Raw genomic sequence first — 9,379 nt, forward strand, 5'->3', positions numbered from 1 at the left:
TGTCTGTCCTTGGAACTTGATATATCAGGAAATGATTGAGGAAATTTGGCAAACTTGGGCTCAAAGATGAATTGTTTACATTTTGTTGGCCACTGCGACCAAATGTCTTTCTTAGTATTATGAAGGCAGTGTGCCAGGAGGGAATTTCATTACATCTGGCACAAACAGCAACTCCGACCTCATAAAACACACTTTTGGACATTACTTATTCATGTGGTAATTATGTAAAAAAGAAAGCCTGATAGGAATAAAAGCTGAAGTGATTATATTTCAGATGCAAAAGGCCAAAGGTCATCTTCCATGTGGCATCAAAATGGTCAACAAAAAATATCTTTCTGGTGATTATTCAGCACCCTACCTCAGGAACAGAAGGAGAGATTGTGGCCCTTTTCCCCATTTAGTTGGATACTAAATTCCTGGCTCTGACCTCAGGTGTTCACCTTGAATCTGCAATGATTTTATAGATCTCTGCCTGCTTACAGCAAACATGAATCAGCCAGGTAAGATACAGTGTTACTCGTGAAACATAAATACACATAATACTTTTTTATTACATGACTTTGGAGACATGGTGGATATATTTGATGAAGGATGTTGAAGCTGCTGTCAAAAACAAAAAAGGAAAACCACAGATAATGTAGTGAAGGAGGACATCAAGGGGTTGATATTATGGAAGAGGATGCAAAGAATAGGGTGGGATGGAGGCAGATGATTTGGTGTGGCGACCCCTAATGAGAGGAGCAAAAAGAAGACTTTAAAGTCATCATAACATCTGTTATACAAGTCTAGACAGCCGCAGAGGTAAACTGAGGCTCGACTGATCCAACCATAAGGTGTGCAATCCATGTCTCATAAGAACTTCAAGATTTTTGAGGCTTTGGCTTCTTTTTATTAATAAAATAACTGTCAGAATGCATGAATGAAAAATGACTCATGCTGCAGCCCTACTGTGGATTTAGAAATGTCATGTATTCTCATAAGAGGAGCAGCATTATAAGAATAAATAATAAATACAATATATATTTATAATTTTACATTCAATGTTCAGGAAAATTTAAAGAACACATTTACAGGGAGAGGTGTACTTGTTTATTCTGTTCACACCTTGTTTTCCCTGTCACACAGTATTGCCACACTGAAAGTTAGTTTTCCTTCTCTGCACTGTTGCCCCCGATTGTGGAGTTTTAGCCAGGGGATTTGTCACATCAGTTCATAGGGTCTGACCAAACAGCACTAAACAAGCTTTATGCTTTAACAGCAACCGCTCTGTTTCCTCGCCGCTGCCTGTCCCAATTCATGCCTTTCTTTTCATCACCCTCATCTCTCCATCAACATCACTTCCCTTTGCAGTGTTTTTGGAACATCCGCGTTCCCGTCTAGCTAATTCTCACCTCCCTTTCAGTTTCCGTCTTTTCATCAGGTCCATTTTTGGCCTTCTATCGCTCCTTTTATTTTGAGCAGAAGTGGAAAAAAATGTTGAGTGAAAGAAAACCGGAGAGAGAGGCAGCCAGTAACAAAAACAGAACAAGCTGAGCAAGGTCAGACTGTACCGTTGCTGTTAAGAATCTCTTTCTCTTTATCTGTTCTTTTCAATTCAGTCTTGTTTTTACATTGAGTTTGAAATTGAGTAACACTGGGTTTGAAATGTATGTATAACCCTGAGATTCACTCTGCTTTTTACCCCTCTTGTGTAAACCTGCACAAACCCTTCTTAATTACAGCATTCTAGCTCCTGTGTGTTATGTGGTATTTTCTGTACAGTGATGAATGGTGTTGAAGCTGCATGCAATCCTTTTCCTTCCTTTTCCTTTAAAAGATAACACCTCCTTTGTCTCACACAGATATTTTCCTGCTGCATCACAGGAGATCAACCAGTAAATTTAGGCTCATCATGTCGGTCACAGCTGGAGGAGCACTGACATGTGCATTGTCTTGGTCCAGCCTGTGTACGGAAGAAAATGATGGGATAATTTCAGGAAGGTCACGACAGCGATCTTTAGACGTCAGTGAACCGGAGCCTTTTTGGTGTAAAACTGCCTGAACAGGAAATTATCTCATTCACATGTCTGCTGTGGCTTTGGTAGCGTAAGCTCCTAAAGCATGAACTACAACCAATAAAAGCCAAAATGCTTCAGGCAAAAGTCCTTTTCTGAAAAAAATGTTTTATATATGGTGGCTTGATCTGGGAGGTTGAGTTTCTCCCCTTGCCCTGGCCTCTTTTCAGCAGTGACTGTGCCTGTGAATAATTCATAGTGAGGGACTCTAGTGAGTGAGAGCGCGCAGAGAGGCAATATCAACACTGTCTTAACCTTGGGCTGCCAGCCACAGGTTTCTGTTCAGGTGAGATTCAATTAGACGAGGAAAGTAGTGTCTTATCCTTCACTTTATTTCCTCCTCACTGCAGCTCGCTGGAGCACAGAAAGCTAAAGAGGTTCATAGAACTGGCAAATGCTTGATAATATATAATGAGGAAGTTTAGAAAATCATTACATTATTAAAAGCGACATGCAAATGTGGACTCGTGTAGATAATTTACAGTATGATTGATTTAACCGCAGGCTTTGCTATATTATTAAAAATAGTGTTAATTATCATTCTGACTAGAGTGAAATGTGTGAATTCTTCCATACAATGATTAGCGCAGAAGAAAAATGAAAGAAAAAAATGTGCTACTTAGCCTCAGGCAAAAATTATTACTATTTCAAAATTACATTTTGGTCAAATTTAGGATTTAAAACTTCTTGTAATTTTTTAAAAGTGGTCTTGAGCAATACTTTTTTTTTTTTTTTTTGCTTTCTGAAGGTCTTTCAAAGTTTTTCTTTGGAGATTGGTTGCTTTTCCACTCATTTTCAGTCCAGTCTGCTTACCTGACTATTTTCAGAGGAATTCATTTATTTTGAATTTATAAATCATTCAAGCATAAAAATGCACCAAATTCAAGGGATGAACCAGTGATGTGTCTACACATAACGGACAACTTAGCAAAGAACCAATTTTAAATTATCTTCAGGCGCTGTTGCAAAAACACATAATTTCCCATTTCTCCAGTTTATCTAGGGAAACAACCCCAACATTTGCACCAACAAGGTGATTCCCAAAGAGCTATTAGCCAACACCTGGGGATATGTCAACATGATGTGCAGTGTGCCATTAAGAAATCTTAGGAAACTTGACAAATGGAGAATGAAAGATGAAGTGGCCGGTTTACACAAACTATCTACACAGATGAACAGTGACAGTCTGAAAGTCATGTTCTAGAGAAATAGGAAAGAACCCAGAAAGACCTGATACAGGGGCTGAGAGATGCATCTGTATCAGTCATGGATTGGCCTCCCCAGAGCCCGGACCTCAACATTATTGAAACAATCTTGGCAGAGAACAATAAGTGTCCTTGAAGAAGCCTGGAGAACTATTCCTGAAGACTACGTAAAGACAGTTCAGGCTGTGTTGAAGACTAAAGGTGGTCGAACTAAATATTGACTTTCAAGCTCATTCAAATTGAAGAAACAGTCTTTTTCTTATATAATGTTTTTTAATGTATGTTATCAATTACCTGGCTTAAGACTTTTGCACAGCACTTTAAAAAATGTAATGTTTCAAAAGGCAGAATGAATTTAACAGTCCGATAAATATTAAGGATTTTGACAACCTCGGGGCATTTTTCATCTCCTTTATTCAGTTCTTGTTCATATTCTTTAATTTGTTCTTATAATTTTGGGAGATGTGGTTATATGCCATCTTACTAAAAGTAATATACCCCGTTCACCTTAAGAATTAAAGGTTAAAATATAAAACTACAGACTGAAAAGTAATTAGAAGTTTTCCCCCAGTAAAACCACAGTGTGAGACTTAGTCTGAGGAAAGCTTAGATCTCAGGAGAGACTTGGGTAACAGAGAAGTGACAGGCATTGATGAGAAACCCTTTTGGACTCCTGCTGATCAATTACGATCAATTTGTGCCAAGAGCAAGTAAAACGTGGTACCTTACTGATTACTGATTGCACTTTTAGGCACCCATAATTAGACTTCAGACTGAACGGACATAAAGACTGGGTTGTTTTGTGTCCTCTGTTGTGTATGTATTGTGGTTTCAATAGAAAGGTTTGGGTCCTATTTGCTCAGATTAGATGCCAGTCTTTCAGATTTTCTTTGTTTCAGTTGTTTCAGGCCTAATGAGACCCATAAGAAGGGTTGAAATTTGCCTCAGTGGTTGAACTCAGTTTTTTGCCACTACTCGTGATTTTAGAGTCATGAAAAGCTCTGAATGAACATCTTATTCCAGATTGCCTTCATTTTATTTTATGTTTTTTCTCCAGCATCCCTCCTGGTGACTTTATCGAGGCTGTTACCCGGGAGGGATCAGGATGAGTGGCAGCTGCTTGGCCTTGAACTTGATCAGGTAACAGTGAGCAGTGCAGCAAACACATTGCTGTACATTTCTTTTTGCAAGGCAAAATAAGAACCACTATAAATCATTGTGCCTTTAAATATACATAGCTTCATATGCCCGAGGCTTCTTCTGCCAGCATTATGGATTTTGTCAGGAAGAAAATCTTTATTTAATAGTCTGTGTTAGAAAATGTGTCAGATTATTTGAGATGAGTCACACAGGGGAAAGGCTGAAGAGATTCAATAGGTGCTGCTCTTTAGGTATCATAGGAGACTATTGTTGTGTTAGCTCAGATCTTTTCCTCTGTCTGCCTGCTTTCCTCCCACTCCACTCTTTATGTGTGCTGAAGAAAAGGATGCTGGTTGCTAATGGATAGAAGCAGAAGATGAGGTGTGTGTGTGTGTGTGTGTGTGTGTGTGTGTGTGTGTGTGTGTGTGTGTGTGTGTGTGCTATAACAACCACATTAATCTCTATATGTGGCACGTGAATAGACTTCACTTTTCTAAACCAAAAGCACAACTAGGGGCTTTCCAGCTAGAAGGAGTTGAGTTATTGCATCAAGAGGCATAAAAAGCTTTAATATATTCACCAATAAAGAAAGCGATGTTGACCAGCCGCCATGCATGAATAGTAAAATGGAGGATGAGTGAATATTTGCAGTGAAGAGTTGGGTTTCACCTGCATCTGTGGCAAATAGAAATGATGGTTTCAGTCAGTGAGCATTGTGGGCTATTTAACTATTCTGTCTGTCAGTTCTGGTATTTGTTTACCCCGGTGCCTGCGGCTATCAACTCTCATCAGCACCAGCACAGTTTTGCTTTCTGCCTCGTGTCACAGATTGGTCTTCCAATACATTCATACAGGGAATGTTTAACCTTCAATCACCTTGTGACGAGCACCTCGATATGGAGAGAGTTTTAGGCTTTTAGAAACACAGGCTTAAGAAATAAATGAGCGAATGTGAGCTTTCACCTGTCTAAAAAAAATGTCAGAGTAGCTTTTTAAACACATCATGTAGCAAACTCATTGCAGAGTTACTGAGGATTTAAACCAGATGGACCAATTAGCAGCGAAGCTGAAAGTGATGAAAGAACTGACTCTCTGTGCTCGAGCATGCTCAGGGAATCAGTTTGTTAACTTGGAGCCAGTGAAGCATTAAATCACCGCTAACAGAACATCGGTTTGTGTTGTGGCTCAGTGCGTTCACTTTTTACTTCAGAACTCAAGCGGAGCAGTACATCAGCAGCTTTCTTCATTAAAGATTTGCACTTTAATAACCGCTCTGTGACTGGGCCATTTTTGGTTGTCGCACATTAGTTTTCTTTCAGGCTAGAAAGGTGTTATACTTGTTATATCTTGATGATGCAAGGCCACGGCAAGGTGCGACACGCCTCGAAAGATAGCATCATTCTCCCGTTGCCATGGTAACAAGACAGCAATAACTAGTACCAGGAGCAGGTGGCAACAAGTCATTCCTCTCCAATTGCCGTTTTCCCCTCATTCTCTTGCTCCTCTCTGGTGCCTCAATCTTCGTCCTCTGCTGCTCCCTCTTCTTGTAAACTCATCCTTCTGGTCCATCAGGATCTTCCACAGCCTTAATGTTTGATAATGAGAGGCTTCTGTTGCTATGGAGATAATGGTATCACTAATTAATTTAGTTAACATCTCTACACACTGGCTCACTTCTGAGCAGATGGCAAATTCCAAAAATATCCTCGCTAAGTTTTGGCCTCCTGCAGACCACAGTTGGTTTTTATGGGTTTATATGTCAGATAACTGCTGTTTATGTAGCCACAACAATTTGTTGCATCGATGCATCAATACAGGGATGCTGTTACGTAATTCTAGCATGCAAGAAATACGTAGACTACCAGTGCTAAAGGTTCTCGTTCTGGCTTATGTGGCTAGAAGTTAAATAATGCAGCTTGCTACTTTGTTGCATCTCATGCATTGGAATCTCTTGATGGACTGAGTTAAGTGTACATGGTATATCTGAAATGTATGAGGGTTCTTTAAGAAAAAGACTGGAGACTAAGGGAAATATTGCAAAAAATTCAAGATAGTTGGCTTTCCAGTTGGGGTTGAATGAACAGTGTGATAAGAGAGGCTGAAAGAGAAATGAGAAAAGCTTTCACTTTATATACATGTACAAAAAAAGTCTAATCACACTCTTTCTGCAGAGAGGAAAGTTGATGTAACACTGGTGCAAGACAGTTTTATGAAGAATGCACATTATGTCCCTCAGGAATAGTGGACGATTGAGTAAGATGGAGACGGCTTAACCATTAAGATGACGATTAATGAGTCTAGCTTAAAGGGGAGTTAGGAAGAAGGAAGGAATATCTTTTAAGCCATCCTGTAGGATCCTTGCAACTAATATATAACAGGTAAATGACCCCCTGCCTTTAAACAACCATTGATTTACCAGAGAACAGTTTTTGGATGGTTTTCAATATCATCAACTCTATCAGTTTGCTATCGCTTGACTCTTTAATATCTGATTTATGAAACTCCTATTAAAGCTAGATGGTTTCTGTAACCTTTTTCCTATTTGAAATTCTGGGGTAGGTTTTGCACATGCTTAAAAGCAAAAACTGAAAGTGTTTGAAGTTCTGCCAACACTCCCAAGGGCGAGGCTATAGAGCAGTTAGCCCGTGTAGTGCCAGGAAAATGCACGGTGTGCTGCCAGTCAGCGGGAGACAGATCGTCTCTACACCACCTTTCATGTAATTGGTATATTTGAAAAAGAGAAATGCACTCTCCATTTCCACCAGCTACCTCAGATTCCTGCAGGGGCACTCTGCAGAAAGTATATTTTTTCCTCCTTGGTTCGCTGAGAAAAATAAAGCAAGGAAGTACAACTGAACCATGGTGTGTTAAAATGTACAGTGTTGCGAGTTGTGAGGCTTGTGCAAGTTTTGACAATATAATACATAGGTACGAAGGGGAAATCTATGCATTGCTCTATATATCAAAGCTTTTTATTTCTCCACACTAATTGCACAGGTTGCCGGGACATTTTCAGATACAACTGTTGTTCCTAAAACTACAAGACACCTTAAATTAATTTGATATTTATCTGACAAAATAAACATCGGATCTCATTCAGCTGAAGCCACGCCTGCACAGGTAGTTGGCAGCATTTAACTTCTTTAAAGTGCACAAAAGCAACAGTAACTTGGAGTCTTATTTGGGTTACTGAAAATGATATATGGCGTCTAAAACCATGCAAATGCAAAAGGACACACTGAATGTCAATTGGTGGTATAAGCAGTTTTATGGAGCTGTGGTGTTTTGAACCCATGAGTACCGCAGCACTTGCTGAGCTACCTAAGGGCTTCATTGAGGGAGATACAAGATTCCCAAGTTTATCTAGCGGCACCTATGCAGAAAAGAGAAGAAAAGGAATGAGGAGCCAAGCCACTGAGGTGAGCGTCTGATTTTTATCTTCCACCTTTTGCCTTGCCAATCCAATTAAATAAGCCACTCATCCCTAGAGGCAGATGCAGGTCGCTCCTTTGTGAGTCATTACTGTGGTATATGGGGAAGTTGGGAAGGCAGAGAAGAGAATTAGCCAAGTTATCACACACATATCTAATCACTCCCCCGCCAGCCTGCCATACAGTGACAAGTTGGCTGAAGCTGTCATAATGACAGAGTCCAGCAAACATGGAGCATTAAAAAAACACAAAAAACATAACAGTGAAAACCAGAATCTGACTTGAAATGAAAACACATCATGTATCAAATACTTGCACTCTAATTTCCTGATGTGACAAGGTGCTGCATAATCTGCAGTTCAGTTGGTTCATCGTGTACACAGAGTTATTTTAGCGGCAATATAGACAGTATGATATTATGGAAAATTTAATTAGAGCATCTTTAATATTAGTAAAATTGTCATTTTGCAGTAATATCGGAACAAGAATAGCACTTGTTCATTATACCTTTAGGTGTTTGGTCTAATCAATACAAAGAAACTAAATGGAAACATTTAATTTTGCATTTCTGACCTCTGATTCCTAATTATTACATATAAAACAGCACAGATATTTCCGATAAGCTAAAGCTCCTGCTCCTAACGCAGAATACTGCATTTTTATACTCAAACAAAGGATATGTTTGAGCATATAAGCTGTGATTAATTTCAGCATTATACTATGGTAATAGTGTGTTAATATGCAAAAACAACTAAACTTACATTACCTTATTATTGCGATGTTACTGACACATCAGTGTGACTAGGTTAGAAATGTTTATTTCCAAATAATACATAGAAATGACCATTTAATTGCTCAAGGGTTACCATATACTCCTAACTGGTTTGTAAATTTTCAGTCTAATATCACAAAACCATAAACCACAGTTGGCTATTACTTGGTTATTGGTTTGTTAATAATATAGTAATTAATTGTTATTACATAGTCATTCCCCATTATTTTTATCTCACTATTACCAAGCATATAGCACCATTATGGTGTCATTTATTTGTAGTTTCTAAGTAAAAATGTACATCCTCGTATTTCCTCCACTCAGTTTTCATTGGTACTTGTTGTATGTTTACACCATCGCTTACAGGCTGTAATCCATCAGGGGACCAGATGTTATATTAAGAAGTAATATTATATAATTTACATGTTAAGAACAACTATGTATGTGTATGCACTATATGCTATATGTATAATATCAATATATACTATGTAGGATGGCAGGTATATTGCAGTGCAATAGGTTTGTAATTGAGCTCACTTGACTCCCACCTGGTTGGATCTCCAGCCTAATGATCCATTATGTCAAAAGAGCCACCTGAAAGACATCAGACAAGAAAGAAGTGGGCATCGACAACGTGTGTTATTACCCAGGCAACCGTGTTTAGAGTTTATAATTCAACATTCATTTCTTTCAAAGTGTTCCATCTGAGAGTTTGAATGAAAAGATCTGTATCAAAACCTGGACGAGGACTTCTTTAATCAGATTTTAGACTCTGTT

At 38.8% G+C, this 9,379-nt stretch overlaps 1 long non-coding RNA gene across 1 annotated transcript; it reads left to right on the top strand.

The window, feature by feature from the left end:
* The first annotated feature begins 301 nt into the window (after window positions 1-301).
* Window positions 302-2,104, top strand: LOC120434792. The gene is made up of 3 exons (XR_005609357.1): window positions 302-500; window positions 1,403-1,538; window positions 1,842-2,104. It is a non-coding gene; the product is annotated as an uncharacterized LOC120434792 (long non-coding RNA).
* The last annotated feature ends 7,275 nt before the right edge of the window (window positions 2,105-9,379 follow it).

Source organism: Oreochromis aureus, linkage group 19, assembly GCF_013358895.1.
Source record: "Oreochromis aureus strain Israel breed Guangdong linkage group 19, ZZ_aureus, whole genome shotgun sequence".
NCBI lineage: Eukaryota > Metazoa > Chordata > Actinopteri > Cichliformes > Cichlidae > Oreochromis > Oreochromis aureus.